Genomic DNA, 21,118 nt, shown 5'->3' with positions numbered 1-21,118 from the left:
TAATTCGGGACGGTTGGGAGGACTGCTACTCACTACCCTTTGCAAGTCATGGTCGGATAATCTGGAAGACTGTGAGGAATGAGTTTTGTGACTTCGTTCCAAAAGAAGAGGGGATCCTGGCGCCGAATGCACGGATCCGATAGAGGGGGATCTGGACCTCTTTCTCGATTGTGGCTCCGATAAAGGTATCGGAGCCGACAAAGTTTTATCAGCCTCAGCTCCAGCCGGAGCCGAGGTAACAATATGAGGCTTAGAAACATCGGCTCCAGCCGGAGACGATGTCGAAGCCAACTTAGACTTCTCAGCAGTCGACTCTGGAGCAGGAGCCGACTGTTTAGAAGTTTTTGAAGGCTTCCCCGACACAGACTGAGTCGGGGGGCCTTCATGCTTTAATAAGCCCCGCAAGATAAGCTTATTCTTGCGTTCCTGCAGGACTCTAGGGCTAAACCCATGACAAAAAGCACAAGAGTCCTGCAGGTGCAAAGGCCCCAGGCAATACACACAAGAAGTGTGACCGTCTGTCAGAGACATTTTCTGACAGCACGAGTCACACTTCTTGAAGCCTGAGACCTTGTCTTTAGACATAATAAACAAGAGAGCCTAACACACACAAACACACTACAGACACTCTCTTTAGAAAAATATTAAAATAAATTATTAAGGTTAAACCACAAACACACACACACAAGCCCTTACAAAAAAAACTAATTTAGTAAAGGACTAGGGGGAGGGAAGGGGCCGAAGGCCTAGAACAAGGAAAAAAAGGAAAAGGGGGCTCGACAAACAGGGGTCGATTTATCTAAATTTTTAAATTAAACTGAAAAATTATGTATCAAAATTAAAAAAGGGGTTTTTAGAAGTACCTAAAGGTAAAACTGTAACTAACCTGCCTGAGCCGGTAGAAAACGCACCTCGTCAGCTATAGCGGCAAACGAGATCTGGGTAGTTACCGCCTAGCATTGTGGGATATAGGGGAGCCTCGAGCCGGTGGAATTAGCTCTCGAGCTTTAGTATTGGCCGAGTCGGAGCCGAGGATCGGCTCTGAACCCATCCAGCAAGAATGAAGGCGAGATTGACAACTTAACATTGCTTTGGTTTCATGTGTCGACCATATGAGCTGTCGATCATATGAGCTTTCAGTGTTTTGGTGTCAGTCAAATGGTTGTCGATCATATGACATAGACCCATATATATATATATATATATATATATATATATATATATATATATATATATATATATACTGATCTATTTCACTCTACCAAATTTTCACATAACCGAAAATCAAAAGAACAAGATGAGAAGAGCAAAATCGCATAACACCAAACCTTTACATACGGATAAGGATTGCAGCAGCCACAGAACAGACTACACAGGTGTTCAGACAGTCCAGGAGTCTCAGAAGTGACAGAGAGAGGTCTCAGAGTGGAAAGCAGCAGTCATTCAAGTTGGTCGAAGGCAAGGCCACAGGACAGAAAGAGGTATAATGTTTTGTTAAACAGTTACTCAAAAAAGGTTGTTTTGATCAAGACAGGGCTTTGGTTGGAGTATTCAGGGCAGAAGAAGGAAGCAAAAGTAAGAAGTAGAAGGCAAGTGAACTAAAAGTGAAATGCATATAGGGCAGACAAGGGGGAGCAGATATCCAGGTAACACAAAACATGGGGCAGACATATGTGTAGGGGAGAATTAAGCAGCACTTGTCAATGGGGCCTCAAGGCATTAATATGGCATGGCAGGAGATCCCTGCAGTAGTAGATGGGACACACGGTATGCATTAGGAGTGGCAGGGATAAATGTGGTGCCTTACAGGACACAGGGTGAACACAGAGATATAAACAGGTCAAGGGCAGAGGGGTGGGATTTTTCAAGACAAGGAGGCAGTGCAACAATCCTACAGCAACTAAATTAACTTTAACACCACAAAAGCTGCTCTTTCTCTCCTTTCAACAGTAGCAAACCATTTTTCAGTAGGAAAATGAGGAGAAAAGTACAAAAACAAGTAACTGGGTATAAGGTTTAATGTGCTAGAAGCCACAGGTAATTAGTTGTACAATATGAGATCAGGGGAAGAAAAAATACACCCACCTTATGTTTATATAAATAAAATCATTAAATATAAACTGTCAGTACTGAAAGAGGGCACATTATCAATTTAGGATTGGTGGTGGGGGAGTAGGAGTGGGAGAAAGAGAAAAAAACATTATTTGTGAACTGTTGACTGGAGGAAAGAGTTATTTTCTTGACCCTTAGGAGAGGACATACAGACAGATCATAGCAGCCAGTGGCATATACGGCTGATGTCTCTTCTGGGCAGTTAATTAGAACTGCATAATTATTTTGCATAAGCAAGGTACAAATATACAGCTTTGCTTTCATATCACATTTCAGTGCAATTTATCTTATTATGATGGGATCACTTAATTTAGCACAGCAATTAGATACTGTTTATTTTTCAGTTCAGGCACTTAAATGTGCCTAGGACAACCACATTGCAAGCCTATATTTTAAGGTTTACCATGGGTTGAAGTTCACCGTAGGATGAACTAGTCCACATGTAATTGCATATGGCTTGCAGGTTTGCAGATTCACACTGGGAGGTTCATGTGGCTGTTCCAAACTTGGGAAACCTAGAGTGAAGTACTGCCCATGTAATAAACTTACAGGTTTTGGTACCAGACTAGAATGAAACAAAAATGAATGGATTGCTACAGTTTGCAAGAAAGCAGCTTTTGCTCAGCATTTATACATGAACAGAATGATAACAGAACAATAACAGAAACAGTGCATAGGATGGCATCAGCCATATTCTGCATTGATGGTCTGCTATTCACAAATTGTCCAGTCACTGTTAGCTCCCGATCTAAGTGAGTGATGGGTCTGCCACTGTAGCATGTGCAAAATTTCAGAAATTTAGCAAATTCTTGCACTGGGTTACAGAGCAGAAGGTAAGTAAGGATAATATAGTGCACTTACTGGATGATTTTCTCTTTGTAGAACAGGTTAATTCACAGCAGTGTCAACAGTTAAAAGCTTTGAAAGATTATACAGGGCCCTATGTGTCCTCTTGGAATCTGGGAAAGTGGAAGGTCACTCAGCCAAAGTCTCCTTTTTAAGGAGAGAGAGAGAGAGGTAGCATGGTAGGCGTATGCCACCTACTTGAAGAAAAATTGACAATTTAAACAAAGTATTGGAACAGGTTTTGGATAAAGAGAATACACTAAAACAGCTAGAGGAATTAACAGGCTTGTTGAATTTTGCTTCCAGAGTGAAACCGGCAGGCAGATAATTCATGCAGAGGCTAGCAGCAAATGGGACTGGATGCTCAAAGGCACACCATAGGATCAGGATCAAGAGGGACATGACATGCAATTTAGAAGTATGATGGAGGTTTATTTAGAAATTCAGTGGTATAGCACTATGGCAACATATTAGCACGTAAGAGGAGAGTGGCCTAATGGTTAAGGTGTTTGCCTTACAAACACAAAGTACAGGGTTTGAATCTCACAAGGGATAATTGGCTAGACTTAAAATAGCTTGTAAGGGCAGTTAGCCTAGTACTAATCTACAGGGGTTGGGAGGGTGGCCTAATTGTTAAGGTGTTTGCCTTATAAACACAAGGTGCAGGGTTTGAGTCTCACATGGGATAATTGGCTAGGCTTAAAATGGCTCGCAAGGGCAGTTAGCTTAGTACTAATCTATTAACCTAGGAAGCAGAAATGTTCACAGACAAAACAGGGGTAGAGGTTCTGGGGGGCATACCTCCCAACTGTACAGAATTTCCAGATTTTTGCCTCATATTTTTGGTCTGTTTTTTTAAAAAAATTGTTTTTCTGGCAAATTAGTGGCAAATCATTAAAGACTGGAGTTAGAAAATAATGATTTCAGTTCCAGACTTTATGCCCTTCAGAAAATTCATGCTAATGCAAAACCTGTTATTCTATCAACTTTCTATGTTTGAAAGAGCAATATTTAAAAATTGCCCCTATTTGTGGGCCTTTATCCCACTTTTATTTATGCCTTTGTCCAGATGTCTTGCTCTAAGAGGTTGAGAGGTATGCTGGGCGTACACTAGAAGAAACTGATTTAGCAGCAGGTGGTCAAGAGAAATTAGTGGTAGGGATGGAGTTCTTTCCAATGGTAGTAGCATTAGAACTGTTGGGTGAACAGATGACAAACAGGGTAACCTGACTCAGGATGGACAACACAGTTGTAGTTCACAAAGCGAACAATCAGCTGGGAGGAAGAGGTGATGGGTAGATTAATGCGGTATTTTATACTACATTGTTTAGACTGGAATGTGACAGTCAGAGATGAACATGTATGAGGGTTATATAACTTATTAGCTGACTCTCTTTCTCATTTCCATTGGACTTGGTTCAAGAGACTGTAACTAGAAGCTTCACCAATACTGGAGCAGGTACCAAATCATTAATGGGATTTGTGGACACGATAATGGCAAGTAATAAAAAACTCCCTCAGTACAGGGACACAGGCAGCATACAAAAGGAGATTACACCACTTTAGAAATGCTGGGATAGTATACAGCTGGCCAGTGATATGGCCCATAACAGTCAAACAAATGAGAACATAAGACCTTGTAATGTTAGATGCACGCTGGAGCAAGGGGGAGTCTGCCTTACACCTGGTGGCTATCAATGGCTACAAAATGCCATGGTGTTAGCAGATTCCACAAAAGCATGTAAATAACATACATACTACAAGGCTGGGCAAGGAAATACCCACACAACCCAAAGCAAAGATGCCCAAATGGCCTACAGTAGTAGAATTCTTATGGGACAAACTCCCAAAGGTATGTCATGATGAATACAAGGTGTGGCCTTTCAGAGCCCATTTTTACAGCCCTTACAGTACTTAGATGGTCAGAGATAGTACAGCCAAATGGTAAATGGGAACAATATGTAGTTCTGCATACCCAGCAGGTGAGGATTGTGAACAAAGGGGCCCACACAAGGCTAGGCAAGTCTAAAACAAATCAAGAGGTGAGAAGACAAGGAGTCTGGTTCCAGACTGCACTGAGCTCAGACTAGAATTTAGTGCAATGTCCACAATATTACAAACACCGAGAGAATCAAAGGATGACCCATATTTCTGCCATTAATAGGGATGTCCACAAGCACAATTTCAAGTGAGATCTGTACTAAGGAAGTCAGTGAGGCAGTGTGGCTTGGATACTTCAATATATAATCCAGAATAATTTCAGACAGCATCAACATCTCATGCACAATGGACTGGGGCATCACTGGTAAACACCAAAAAATTAGGAAGATGGAAGCCTAACTTGTATAAAAAAAGAAACCTGCACAAACATTCTGTCTTTTGTTTTAAAACAGCAAGCTCACAAACACAGGGGAAATATGGATCCTGGACCATTCATACATATGAGGATTATACAGGGGGCTGCAGTAGGAAGCCAAAAGTATTGTTAAGGAAAATTAAAAGGACAAGAGTGACAGACTTAAAACAATAGTGGCCTCAAGTTGTTTACTATGGTCAGAAGAAGGGTACAGGGGTTTCATTGTCTCAGGGGCACATCTATTAGAGCACCAGACAGAGATAGATGTCAAGTTATCTAGGTATACAAATTAATGGAAGAGGCTATAGGAATTTATATAGCACACCCCACCATAAAAAAACAGGTAGCCTGAAATGTACCATGGAATGCAATTCACTTTCAAAGGGAATAGCAGAATTTTATGACAACATGAGGGTAGATTTTTTTTTTTTAATTTCTCCAAGTCTTTTGGGTTTTTAATACCATGATGGGAATAGATCTCATTCCTAAATCAAAGTACAATTAAAGTTCATGAAATTAGTATTGTTTCAATCTTTGATGTCAACCAGAAGTGCTCTTCACAGCACCCACAATGTGCCTAGTAATGACTCCTTCTCCAATTCGTATGGTGTTACATGTATTGGTAACATATTTAAATATGATTGTAGATTATTTTTTATAAGACCCATTGCTCCTACTCTGATTAAAACTGTCTGGGTTTAAATCTTTTTTAATTTCTCCAAATCATTTGTGTTTCTACTACCATGATGGGAAAGGACCCCATTCCTAAGTCAAAGTATGATTAAAGTTCATGAAATTAATATTGTTTCAATCTTTGTCAGCCAAAAGTCCTCTCTGAAGCACCCACAATGTGCCCAGTAATGACTCCTCCTGCAATTCGTATGGGGTTATATGTATTGGTAAAATATCTAAATACGATTGTAGATTCTTTTTATAAGACCCGTTGCTCCTACTACTATTGGAACTGTCTGTGTATCTTTCTTTCACATTGTTCTTGTTTCTGCCTGCAAATCCTGACATTTTATGACTTTGTGTCTGTCTGCACGCAAGACACTGTAGTCACTGATTGTGGCGATATCAGTGATCAATGCTACTTTTGTCTTCTTTTCATAGGTTCATAGGTAGGTACTAGGCTATTGGCCCCAGGGCCTAAGTAAGCCTAGCCAACAAGGTTCCCTGATGTATGCCACCCAAGAAAGTTAATTTCCTGTGCCCCTGTTGAACAGAGCCACAGAAGTGATCCCCAGGGTGTATTTCCTATTTCCCATCCACTTATCAAGATTTTTCTTGAAGGGTGCTAATGAGGAACATTACTAATGGATGGATTACTGATGGATAAACTGTCTTATGTTTCCAAGATGCTTACCATGCTACAAGATGGTACTACTTATAAATGTCTATATACGTTTCAACTGGATGGGTTAATTAGCAGGGTTGATTTATAGATCTAGGAGTTACATATTACAGATCTTATTAGTTTGGACCTTTACAATTATTTTTGTGTTCATCATCCAGTAGTATCTGTCATTTATGGCTTACCTAAAGTGCATGAGTTTGATGGACCCTCCAATGTGTCCGATTGTCTCCAGTAGAGGATGGGTCATGGAACCACTCTCTATATTCATTGAGAAAGCTCTTCACCCTATATTAGACAGTGTTCCGAGTGTTCTCAAAGATACTAAGAATTTTTTTAATGATTTGCATTTGTGGTTTACTGTGCTTGTTGATAAACAGAATCTACTTTTTGTCACCTTGGATATTAATTCCTTGTTTACTGTTATACCTAACAAAGCAGATACAGATAAAGTGAGACCCTTTTTGACCACCTGTAGTGATTTCTCCAACAATAAGATTATGCTAATTTGATAACTTCTTCAGCTCATTTTGGAAAATAAAGCATTTGTTTTTGATGATGCTTATTATCTCCAAATGATTGGTTTGGCTATGGGTACTGTTTATGCAAACTCATATGCCAACTTAGTTCTTGCACAATGGGAGTGGGAATCAGTGTGTTCTAAATTGCGTATTCATTGATTTTATTAGCTGTTGCAGACATTTTGTTGATGACGTCTTTATAGTTTGGAAAGGCACTGAGAATGATCTGTCCTGCTTCACTGATTACATACAAAGCACCACTATTTTTTTTTAAATTTACATGTAAGAGCTCACGTACAGAGATAGATTTTCTTAATATGTCCGTTAGTATGAGTGAATTATGTGATTTTGTTACAAAGCTCCACAAGAAAACCGGCAAGAATAATAATATCTTGCACAAAACGAGCATGCATCCCAGACACATTTCTAGGAATGTGTTGAAAGGGCAATGCTTTAGGACTATGACACTCCATAATAGAGATGATCTTGCTGAGGAGGCTTTGCATGAGATGTCTAAAGATTTTAATAGTAGAGGCTATTCTTCCACTGAAGTTTTTAATGAGGTCCATGCACTTACACATACTGTTGCTAAACCATGAATCAATCGACAATGTATATTCTACGTCTATGGGACAGGTGAGAAGAAATATGTGTATGGTACTCACATATTCAAGTGATACTGGGACTGTTTGCAAAAATGTTAAAAGGAACTGGCATGTTCTTATGTCAGACCAGCATTTGAAGGATGTTTTGGGTCTGGAACCACAAATTTCCTTTCACAAAAATTAGTCACTTAAGATATTTTGTTACAAGGCTTTCCATAAACCTTCTTTGACTTCTTCAGATTGGCTTTGTAAGTTTCCATGCCAATCCTGTGATGCCTGCAAGTACATATTCATCACTAGTTGTATTGGACTTTCTTCCTGTAATTCTCATATAGATATTGTTTAATGCTGACTGCAAAAGTGCCAACGTTGTTTACTTGGCTTTGTGTCAAACATTTGACTCTTATTATGTTGGCAAAATGAATAGGATGTTGAAGGAGAGGATTTTGGAGCATGTAGGGGATATTAGGAATAAGAGAATGGCTAATGCTTAAGTGAAACATTTTATGGAACGTGGTGCAACTCATTGTTTTAAATTCACTGTTTTTTAAATGCTAACTGATATTTACGGGGTGGTGATATTGTGAACAAGATGGAGTGCAGAGAACTATACTGGATTATTAAATTGTAAGCTAATGTTAAACCTGGCTTGAATGACAGTTTTTCTCTAAGGCTGGTGCTTTGTAAGCAGGCCTATCTCATTGAGTTGATTAGCTTAGTAGTTTTGTTTTATGAATGAGCAGCAGATGTCTCTATTGACGTTATTTAAATTAAGTGTTTGTTAAATGTGTTTTTATTGGTTGGCTTTTAGATTTTTGCACATTGGTGCAGCTCTCTTGAAAAGGGGTGTGGTTTGTTGTTTTGTATTAAGGTCTGAGGAGGTGGTTTTCCATGAAAGCACTCAACTTTTTGCTATTAAATTCCTTGTTTTATTTTTACCTTAGTTCATTTTTATTATTCTGCTTTTTGCGGCTCATTGCTGGGGTGGTCGAAGTCTTCTTTTTGGATTAAACTGAACCCCAGTTCAGACCTTCTGTCACATCCCTCAGTGATAAAACATATCAATATACCAGCTCTCAAACTAACTGCATGATTTCCCCAATTCCATTAATAGCTAAAGAGCCCAGGCTTTCTTCCCGTTTCTCATATACTTTTTTTCTCACAGAAAGATTCCACTAAAAGGATTTACAAGAGCAAATGGAAAAGATTGTTGATTTGGGCCCTGAGACATGACATTGATCCTTTTACTGCCCCATTTCTTCTGTGCTGGAGTTTTTGCTTCTCTTTACAAAGAAGCTGCAAGTTTTTCCACAATCAAAATACAATTGGCAGCCATAGCAAATTTCCAATCAGGAAACAATGCTCTTACTTGGCTGCTTCCAAGTTGTGTAAGGCTTTCCTAAAGGGCACCTTCTTGCTCAGAACTCCAGTGAAAGATCCGTCAGCTCCTTGGGGGTTAACAGTAGTACTTCAAGGCATAACTCAACAGCCCTTTGAACCTTCAGAGAAAACAGATTTAAAATTTCTCTCTTGGAAAACAGCTTTGTAATTGCTATTACATCCACAAAAAGGATTTTTGAACTCCAGGCTCTTTCATCCAAATCCCCTTACACTCTTTTTCACAAAGATAGAGTTATCTTATGAACCAATCCTTCCTTCGTATCAAAAGTGGCTTCTGAATTAAACATAAATCAAACCATTCATTTAACAGTCTTCTTTCCATAATTTTCAAACAAGGAAGAATGCATGCTGCATCTTTTATATGTGCATAGACAACTACAGTTCTATTTACACAGAACAAAAGATTTCAGAAAAATGAACCTGTTGTTTGTCTCTTTTTCACTTAGTAGGCTGGGATCTCCAATTTCTAAAGTGACCTTGGCCAAATGGAAAACTAATTGCATTCCCTGGGTATATTCCCACAATGTCTCTTTTTACCAAAGCTGCCCAAGGCAATTCAACCAGATCCATGGCCACCTCATCTGCCTTCTGGTCTAGAACTTCCATTGATGATATTTGTGCAGCAGCCGTCTAGTCTAATGCTCATACCTTTATTACTCATTACATACTGGACATAATTTCCAGAAGCAGAGCAACTTTTGGTTCAGCATTTTTCCTGAATATCCTTCCATGAGAGCCACCCAAGAGTTATGTAGTTGGGGAGTGTGCCACATATGTTGAGCAAGAATGAAAAGGACAACATCAGATATTAAAGTTATGTACTCACCATAACTATGCATCTCTGCTGTCCCATTTTGACTCTTCCTGAATTCCCCTTCCTGTCTTCTTCTGGAGTGACCTGACAAGACTTTTGGAACCTGTTGTTCCAAGTTTAAGCCCTGGTTTTATTTCTTATTTCTTTTCCTTTTATATCTTAAGGCTTTTAAAACAGCAAACTCGACCTGAGGTATTGAGGGAAGACTAGGGCATTATAGGAGAGTGAGGGGCTCAAGAATTGGATCCGCAAGTCTGTGGAATGCGGCTGAGTCAGATCAAAGGTCTGATCTGTAACCCACACGTTGAGGAAGAATGAAAAATGGACAACACAGCTGCATAGTTATGCTGAGTCGTCTTCTTCTTCTCTTTCGGCTGTTCCCGTTAGGGGTCACCACAGCGGATCATCTGTTTCCATTTCTTCCTGTCCTCTGCATATTGCTGTGTCACACCAACCACCTGCATATCCTCTCTCACCACATCCATAAACCTTCTCTTAGGCCTTCCTCTTACCTGTCAGCTCCATCCTTAGCATCCTTTACCCAATATACCCAGCATCCCTCCTTAGCACGTCCAAACCAATGCAAACTCGCCTCTCTGACTTTGTCTCCAAACCGTCCAACCTGACTGACCCTCTACTATACTGATTCCTAATCCTGTCCATCCTTGTCACACCCAGTGCAAATCTTAACATCTTTAATTCTGCCACTTCCAGCTCTGACTCCTGCCTTTTTGTCAATGCCACCGTCTCCAACCCATACAACATAGCTGGTCTCACTACCCTCTTTTGGTACATATCTGTCACAAGTCACTCCTGACACTTTTCTCCACTCATTCCACCCTGCCTGTACTCTCTTCTTCACCTCTCTTCCACACTCACCATTACTCTGAACTGTTGATCCCAAGTACTTAAACTCATCCACCTTCACCAACTCGACTCCCTGCATCCTCACCATTCCTCTATCCTCCCTCTCATTTACACACACATATTCTGTCTTAGTCCTGCTGACCTCCATTCCTCTCCTCTCTAGAGCATATCTCTACCTCTCCAGGGTCTCCTCAACCTGGTCCATACTCTCACTACAGATCACAATGTCATCTGCAAACATCACAGTCCATGGGGCCTCCTGTCTGATCTTGTCTGTCAATCTGTCCATCACCATTGCAAATAAGAAAGGGCTCAGAGCTGATCCTTGATGTAATCCCACCTCCACCTAAAACGCATCTGTCACTCCCACTGCAAACTTCACCACTGTCACACTACCCTCGTACATATCCTGTATCACTCTTACATACTTCTCTGCCGCTCCTGACTTCCTCATACAATACCACAACTCCTCTCTAGGCACCCTATATGCTTTCTCTAAGTCCACAAAGACACAATGCAACTCCTTCTGACCTTCACTATATTTCTCCATCAACACTCTCAGAGCAAACATGCTGAGTGTACTTAACTTTAATTTCCTGTAAATTAAGTTCTTAACATTAGATTAAAAAAATGTTATGTCCTAAAATAAACAATCGCCCAAAACATTAATTGCACCATGAGCTTTTTGGTTAAAGTAGTTAAATAGCAAAGTTTGCCTACTTACTCCATGTTTTGACAGACGTGGTTCCATGTTTGGGAAACCTAATAAGCAGGAATATTAGTGGGATAATCATTTAATACAACTAGTCCAAAATAGTTCCTGCTGGAGGTTAGAGCCTTTTGCTCAGAGGAGATAACGTAAACTTGCCTACCTCAATAATTTTTGGCAATAATAGAAAATCCAGAATACCGAGTGGCGTAGCTACGCAAGGTCAAGTGCTCTCCATTAACACCTGAAACTTTCTGCCACTACAGATGATTGAAGTAAAACGCTTTTCATTATTACTGAGCATATCTCTCGAATATCCATGACATTAATTAGAAAAAAATCTCAGTTAATGTGTAACATACCCTTCGAATGCGGAAAAATGAGAAACATGGACTTTTTAAAACTCAAAATGTGAAGCAATACTCATAATGAGGTTATTTGCGTGCGAGATATGAGTAACACTAACGTGCTTTCTACCCATTATTTTTAGTTTTGCCCCTGTTTAAGTTGAGAACTTTGCTGCCGGTGGCCAAGATTATGTGCTACGCCTCCTAGATGCAGCTGCGGTAATATTCTGACAGCTACGCAAAAACACTGGTGGAGTTTGATATTCTCCATTATCGGGGAATTTTAGACAATACCAAAAATAATTGGCTGGTGATATTGAAGTGTATTAACCCACCAGATGCGCAGTAGCAAGCCCCGCCTGATACATTGGAATGTAATTAATATTCAGCATCTGTGCCGAAAGCCACCCAATAATGGCAGAGGATGAGGAAACAACTGACCCAAATCATGCGTAAGTTTTAAATATTACACTACTCTGACGTTATTGTCTGTCCCTCAACAAAGACACGCCCACAGCTGCGCGGATTTAAAACGCAGAAATTTAAACTGAATAATCGCAGGGTAAGTAATGTGATTCACAAGATCTTCTATGTATTTAAAGGTGTATTAGCTAGACATGTTATTGTACCTGCGATTGCCTGCCTAATTTTCTAGATTTCTTGAGCGGAGTCCTCTTAATTGCTGCTACCATTGCTCCGAGTTTTTCACAGATATACACAATTCCCGCTTTCATTCAGGCACATGCACGCAGACAAAGGCATATACACGGTTTGTTTAACATTTGTTTACTGGGAAAGTCCGACTGAGACAGAGCTCTTTTTCAATGGAGGCCTGGAGAGAAACGCTCAAGACGAATTTCTTTGGATTGTGGGAGGAAACTGGAGCACGGGGACAGATCTTACAGAAATTGTACGCGAATGCAGGAAGGACATGCTGACCCTGCGCAGACCCCCCCCCCCCCATCCAACTGGAGAACTTCTTGCTGTGACTGTGAGGTGACAATGCTTACCATTGTTCTTTTTTAATTTTACACTCGTTAAACAGCAACAGTTTAGCGAGTGTAAAACAATGTCTATCAATAGCTTCCTTACAGTCCGAACTTCACGGCAGCTTAATATAATACGGTGAAGCGTCGGACTCGCTTTTTCATGGGGTGTACATCAGCAGTGCCGTTGTACAGGTAGCCCATGCCATAAAAGGAAATTATTAACCATGCCGGAGTGGGCAAAAATACGGCTGTGGTTACTTAGCAACAAACAACTCAGCCTACGTGAACACGCCACAGTTGTACAGAATGATCACTTCCGGTAGTCGTATCTCTGAGGGGTGCTCAGTTCTTGCTTAAATTGCAGTTTCTTAAAGAATTTAAAATGCCGATGATTATCTGTAACTGCAGTCATTACAGTCTTTGCGTATTACGCAGAAACTGCTTGGTAATGTAAAGTCTACTGTTCAAAACAACTTTTAAGTGAATTAAAATAAATTTACACTGTCCTTGATTTTTCGCTATTTGCCCCCTCCCTTTTGTTTCTGGCTTTGGCCACAAATACAGTTTTTAAACAAAGAAAATGAGAGGTACATGCCTCGCATCTGTCCCTATTTGAAAGACGTTCCTGATTTTCTGTGTTCTTAACTGGTGATATTTGTAGAAAAGGTTATGAATTTCATTACGGTCTTGTTTTACTCTAGAAAAAACGTATATATATGTCAGTGTCCCTGTTTATTTTTGGATTTCTCCCTATCTGGCTGAGAGGTATGATATCAGGCCTGGTGTTATCTGCTATATTAGCCAATGCTGTTTTATTTGTTTAGAAGTTATCTTAATGAAAGTGAAAAAAAATCTCGTGCCAGTAACAAACAAAGTTATTCATCTAAAAATCCGTAGAACTTTATTTTATGGGACTACCCTGCCACCCACTGTCTTTCTACAATAACGAAGTCTGAATATTTATCCGCCGACCTTACGGTAGAGTTCTTTCCCCTTTAAGGAATCTTTTACTAGACAAAATGGCGGAATTTAGGCTGTTGGAGGTAGGTTCGAAGTGAGGCTTGGTCTGTTTTTGCCCGCAGGCTCAAGCTACTGGTAGGAGTGAGAATCTGCCGATGAGCTGTAGCGGAGAATGTTGGTTGGAACGAGAGCAGTATGAAGATAGTAAGTTGACGCAAAACAAATAGTTGAGTTGTATTGTAGGCTGCCCAGGTAAAGTAAGAACCTTGTGGGCCCATAACTAAAGGACGCCAGCTGGCAGAGTTTCAGCAGTTTTGTGCAAAATCTGCAGTACTTTTAATAAATAGTGACATTTTGAGGGGTGGTGCCAGCACGAAAACCCTATGGCAGGATGATCATACTTAACGCTTTTGTTATGTTGGGAGGATATGCTGTAATGCTGTTCTCTGTCCAAAAACCTTCACAACCAGTTATGGTACAGGAGACAATCTGGGATAAAGTATTTGTGTCATACAGAAAATTGGATTGGGCATTAGTGGATAAATCGTGGAGTTGGGTAAATACCCGACTGTAGAGAAATTCCGCACTCTACTTGCTAGAACGGTAAACTACTTTGATCATCTGTCTTTGCACTTTGTTGGTGGCATCCTTTGGTGGTATTTTGCACATAGTTGTGTTTATCTGATAGTTACTTGTGGGATGCACTGGTGCTCGTCATTTTGTAGCTTGAAGTAAACCGGTTTGCTCATTGTGTAACAGTAATCCGTTGTTATTTGATCTGATGGAACTGCGGCTTTTTCCGCTTTCTTTGGAATGTTAAACCATGTATATTGGCTGCTGCTGTAGAGAAAGTACTCCTTATTTTTTAAAGGTATGGGTGGGATTACGTGTTTGACGTTACTGTCTTCAGTGATTGGCATAACTGGACGCGCGTCACCAGTTTTGCGGATTTTACTGCAGAATTTGTAATTTATCTGTTATATATGGAAACAACCTGCATACCTCTCAACTTCTAAGGAATCGGACAATGCTAAAATAAAGAGGGTGCTCTTTAATCTTAGAAAGTTGCTAGAATAACAGTTTTTGTGTTTGTCATGCATTTTCTGATGGATATTTAGTGACTTTAATTCTCATTGGTTTATCTGAAAACTACAAAAGCCAATAATATGTAGTAAAAATGTAGAGGACATGTATATCGCTCACTTCCAGCTTTTTGCCGACCTGTTTTGGTCTGTTTCTCATATTTGTGGATTTCTGGAAAAAATATAAAGGGTTAAATTTACTAAATAATGGCACACATGTAAGTGTTTGTATCCTTCCGAAAATGCATGCTAACACAGCTGCTGTTATTCTACCAACTTTCTAAGTTATAAAAGTAGTAATTAAAATATGTACTTGATTTTGGGCCTTTGTCGAAAATATGCCCCGGGACTGTCCCCTGTACTATAAAAGGGTAGGGGCAGCTCAAAATGCTTTATTCCATGCACGTGTCCCCACAAATTATTAATGGTAGGATCCCAGGTGTTCTTATTGGGGGTAATCTATAATTATTGATCATGAGATGGTTAAGGCCAATCTGTAACCAAAGATTTTGAGCACAGAAGGGGAAATTGGCTAGCCTTAAATGGCGCACAAGATAGCTGTCCTAGCACTTACTCATGATTTTTTTTTTCTTACAGTTGTTTTCATAGATTAGTACTAGGCTAACTGCCCTTGCGAGCCATTTTAAGCCTAGCCAATTATCCCCTGTTAGATTCAAACCCTGTACCTTGTGTTTGTAAGGCAAACACCTTAACCATTAGGCTACCCTCCCAACCCAGATTGTGCAGTGCCTGTGTGTGCAATCCCCCACAACAGTAAAGTCACTGTCATTCTATATTTGACGGTGGATCCGGTGGGATGCATGCATGTGGGGAGTCAATAACCTACCTCAGCCCCTCACCACTTGGTTGTGCATTTTTTTTCCTATGGAACAGTTACACTGACAAGTGCACATCATCTGGTGGATTTTTTTTGCTGTCTGTTGTTTTTACTGGGTTTTCCATTTGGTGTTAAAAATGTGTTGTTACTGCTTGTAAGTGTGGTTTGTCTTCTTGAAAGCTTTCATAGTGCATTTTATGCAGAGTTTCGTTCATAAATATCTGTCACATAATATAGTGTTACGTGGATGGAAGGTATTGTTTTTTTTTGTTTTATGTCCATTTCATTCCATTATTGTAGGTATATCCAGTTGTAGAGAGGGGTGTGCTTAGGTGACTGTAAGCCAAGGTATGGGCTGTCTTGGGTGAGGTTTGCTACTGTGCATCCTAGGGGCTACATTTTAGTGTTGAAGGAGTTTGATGAGAGTAGGCTAAAGGGGTAGCAGGTCACACTAGTAAAACATGTTTTAGGAAGTAAGAAACATGTATGCTACCCAGATGTGTGAAGCGTAATTTACTTGTAGTACTTTACACAAAAGTTTATACGGCCGTGGGTAGAGTTAGGGCGACTGACAAATGGTATCTTATCCTGATTGACAGGTGTATAAATGTGTACTTGTATATGAATAAATAATTGTATCAAATTGTTCCTTTTCTTTTAAATTTGTAGTGTAATGTAATACATTTTTAATAGTAATGAAATTAGTACAAATGAATAAATTAAATCCACTGTGAGAAACAGAACATTGCTTTTAATGATAGTAGTAGACCTGGAATGCATTTGATGTAGGCTTCCCAAAACTGTGACACAAAAATTATATAATTTCATACACAAAGCAGTAACAGTGATTTGGAGGGTGCCAACTCTCATATACAGTCATATAAACTGAGAAAGATAAAGGTAAAAGAAATGTCTTTGTTTATATTGCATATTATGAAGTAATTGTGGTCTTTTTTCATTTATTACCGTGTTAACTGGGCAATCATGAGGCCAAATGCCGACTTTAGTAGCTATTGTGTATGTACTGTACGATAAATGCTGCAGATCATTGCAAGGGATGGGGACTGTCACCCTACCCCAGTTTTCAAATTAAAATATTGTTTACATTTCTGTGGTAAGGCCTGAGGTAGGATGGCTGTGTGCATTGCATACAGTAACCAGCAGTGGTCCTGTACAGTATTTTCAGAATGTATTTATGTAGTCACCAGCTGGTTTTATAGCATGCACTTTGCCTGTTGGTGTTGAGGGTGAAGTGACTTCTTCCAATGCAAGTTTTAATGCAGAAAAAAATGCTTAGATCTATTTTCTTTTAATTAGTTTCATTCAGGCTTGTTATTGTATACTGTTAATGCTACATTGAGAATGCACAATGCATCATCACTAGTTGTGTTCTGTATGGGTTTTGCTTCTGTGCATCTTGTGAAATACAGGCATTTCTCCGATATGAAGAGCCTGTTAGTTCTGCTTTTAACTGGTTAACCTGGTAGCTGTAGACAGCCTAGTAGTCTGCCTTGTTCTCTTCTACACAAGTACCACAAATGCCCACTGCATTAATGAATTCTGTCATATTTTTCTCATGACCCTACTAGTTAGTTGGAAAGTTTGTTCCTTGCATCCATACTGTGCATTTTTATGATTTTGTAGTTTATTTGAATTTGTGACAAAATACCTGTAGTTATTTAATAAAGAGCATATTTTAAGTATTTAAGACTGTATAATTTTAACGGATGTTAATGCATAGGATGTTAATTTCAGTTTGAAGAGGTGGAAGTAGAGCACTACAGACTTGAGATGTACATATTGCTGAAGACATACTTTCGTCCAACAGAACAAGGTGTCCCTAGAATTATGAAGGTTTCACAGTGGCCATAAGTAAAGTGATAACATAAACATTTCTGAACTCTGTGCTTCAGATTACTACAGTGTCCAGATGTGTTTTAAGAGCAGCATAACCAAATCAGAAATGGCTATAGATGTTTGATTGTGAGAGAATAGGTAGCATACTGTTGTCTCAGCTGAGGAGTTATTGTGGAATGCATGAGCGTATGCAGCTGGTAAAACCCAAGAAGTACAAGTCCTGCAGATTAAACTACAAGGATCTTGAGTACCTGTTATGAAGAGGCTTTTTTTTCCTCTGATGTCAAGGTGCAAGTTTGTAATGCCTTATGTAGTGATGTCTTCCTGCCTTGGAGGAGTCTAGAATTCCATGGCAATGATGTGAGCTGACTGACAAGTTTCACCTTAAGCCTTCCTACACAAACATGACTCATCAACAAAACAGTAAATGAAACGCTTAAAAACTGCATTAGATCCACTTGGGACAATGAAGACCCATCAGAGACGGTAAAAAACTTTAATTGATTGAGCTCTTTCGTCTGCTGATCTGATGGACTTCATCAGAATCTAAAAATCATGCATCATGAGCACCTATTTTATACACAAGTCTATTCAATAGGATGTGCTCAATACTTAACTGCTCAAACAGGCTTGTCTTAAACTAACGGTGAATAAAAAAAAAAGTATTTTCCTAGTCCATTAAATTACTAGTACTGCATAATAAATTCATATACATAAATTAGTTCAACAGTTAAAAACTGTATGAGATAAAAAAAAAAATACAGTTTATAATTTACTACTACAGTCAAATTCTACCTAATAGTGTATGTACAAATGGTGACGTTTCGCTGTAAAATATGTAAACTGGATAAAAAACATCTTAGCTTGACTATATTCTTAATTGTAATACTGGATTAATTGGGATATTATCATTAATACTAGGGTGGTTGGTGGCATTGAGTAACAACTGCCATTTAACTTCTTTCTTCTAGTATACCCTTGGATTTACAATTAAACTTTCTAAAATAGCAAGTTTAAACACATTACAAGTCGGACTAGCTACCAAATGTTTAAACAAGGCATTATTAGTATTATGCCTTTTTATCTGGTAAGTATGTTGTTATATTCTGTTCTTTAGGGCTCTGTCACTTTTTTTTCTACATAAAAACTGAACATGGCATGCACTTAGCTAAACAGACCACATGTCTCGTATTACAATTTCCTTTCCTGAAATATATTTTTGTCTTGTTTATGTTGTCTAATGTTACACATTCGTCTTCTAATATGGAGAAACATTGGTTGCAACTTCCACATTTTTTAGTGCTACCATCATTTCATTTTGTTTGGCAAGTACTGGGTTGTATTCAAATTTGTTTTTTTTTTTTTTTTTTTACTTGACCCCCATTTTAAATGCACAGTTTGGTTTGTCCCCAGTAGTTTATACACATCACTGTCACTAAATAAATTCCAATTCTTGACCACAGTGTTTTTAGCTTGTTGAACAGATGGGTTATTTTCTAGCACTAAGGCTTTCCTGAAGTCATTATTAACATTGATGTTTTCAGAGGATTCCAGACCAACTCCTAATAGTGGTTTATATTTATTACCCCATTGTGTTTTAACATAATTGGTTATATCATTCACCAATGTCTGGGGGTAACCTCTAGTTGAAAACATTTCACCTATAATGTCCAATTCCTTCACCATATCCTCATACTCTGAGGTCATACGTGCAGCCCTAATACATTGCCCTTTGCGAATGTTCTTTTTCTGACTGGTAGGGTGGCAACTATTTCCAGTAAGTGTTGCTAAAAGTAGGTTTGTGATACAAGTTGGATCTAAAACCTCCTGTGGAGTGTGATGTGTGTCCAGTAATACCTTGCCTATCATAGGTGTGTGTAAACTTCAAAAAGGTACTTGTCTCCTTTAGATACTTAATAAATTCATCAATACTATCACTGATACCTTTCCATAGGACATATATATCCTCTAAAAACCAGACATAACATTTAATATGGTCAGAAAATTTGCACTTTAGGACATACCTAGTCTCCCAATCTAATAGAAATAGGCGCTCATGATGAATGATTTTAGATTCTGATGAAATCCACTATATCAGTGGACAAAAACGCTCAATCAATTACATTTTTTTACTGTCTCTGATGGGTCTTCATTGTCCTAAGTGGATCTAGTGCCATTTTAAGCGTTTTATTTATTTTGTTGATGAGTCGTGTTTGTGTAGGAACACTTGAGGTGTATATTTAATTAGTGATGTGTTACCGGCACTGTGGATTCCTTGGACGAGATGCCATCCATTTTTACCCCAGTGCACCATGAAGAGATGAATCGGTTGCACTCTGAGGTTTTAATAATCAAAAGAGAGCTTACAAGGCTCAGTTCAATCAGCCAACCAGCACAGACGTCCGCTTCCACGCGTCTGCTGGTTACATCACCAGAAGGTGGGTCTGACGTGGGAGTCCAAAGAGGAAAAGGAAAATGGAGTAAGGGAGAGAAGTGTGTTGCAGCAAAATGCCAATGCCACGAGGAGCATTTATTCCAAAGCAGAGTCATGGATTATTGGATCTAATAACCAAAACAATATTTCAGTGCAAGAAAAAAGTGAGGATAAAGAACATTTATGATGTGGGGCTAAATCCAAGCGCACAGTCCTTAAGAGAATTTATATAGTGGTTGTCAATCATGCAACAACTAAAAGGTACTGTACAATCTTTTGTAAACTGGTCAGCTACCAACAATTTTAGACAGTTATCAAAATAAACTGTTGCAACAAGCAATACGGAGTTTGAAAGGTTTCTTTCTTGCAACTTTGAGTTTGACAAAACTAACAATGAGTTTGCATACAATAGAACTGATTCTCGACCTATTGAGAACAGTTCTGTCAGGGACATGATTTTTGCTATGGAAAAAATGTTAGAGAAAGTCAAGATGTTACAAATGGACTGCATACTTAAACCGTTGTATAGAATTAAAAATTGTTCCACAAGTTTATTTAAATTGCCTTTGGGTATAGACTTAAATGATGAGGTGCTCAAAGAATACAATACAATGCTTGATAATTTTGGATTTCAATTTATGGGGTTCTTAATGAAGTGTAATGACAAAAAATTAAATGCATTAATAGGTGAAGTGGATAAATTGAATGTTAAAATCACTAATGACTTGGTATTGTCTCAGTGGGAGAATGTATACTGGAAACAGTTTTGTAATATAAATAATATGAAAAGATGTAATAAGAAATATAAGAAAACTGAAAGGGATTTGGAACAATACAAGTGACAGGTAGTTTACACATTGAAAAATGAGAATTATAAACAGAAAAAGGATCATCGTTCCAATCGGGATATAAATGAATAAGGGACCAGGATTAAGGAGGAATAGGAACAGTGAACTCCCCACCACCCCCATTTTTTTTTTTATCAAGGGAAGAAACAAAGGAACTGAACAACAAGCAGGTATGTTG

This window comes from Protopterus annectens, chromosome 1.part1, assembly GCF_019279795.1.
Source record: "Protopterus annectens isolate FY-2018-M chromosome 1.part1, PAN1.0, whole genome shotgun sequence".
In the NCBI taxonomy this organism is placed as follows: Eukaryota; Metazoa; Chordata; order Ceratodontiformes; family Protopteridae; genus Protopterus; species Protopterus annectens.
The sequence above is the reverse complement of the archived record's forward strand: the minus strand, read 5'-3'. Positions refer to the sequence as shown.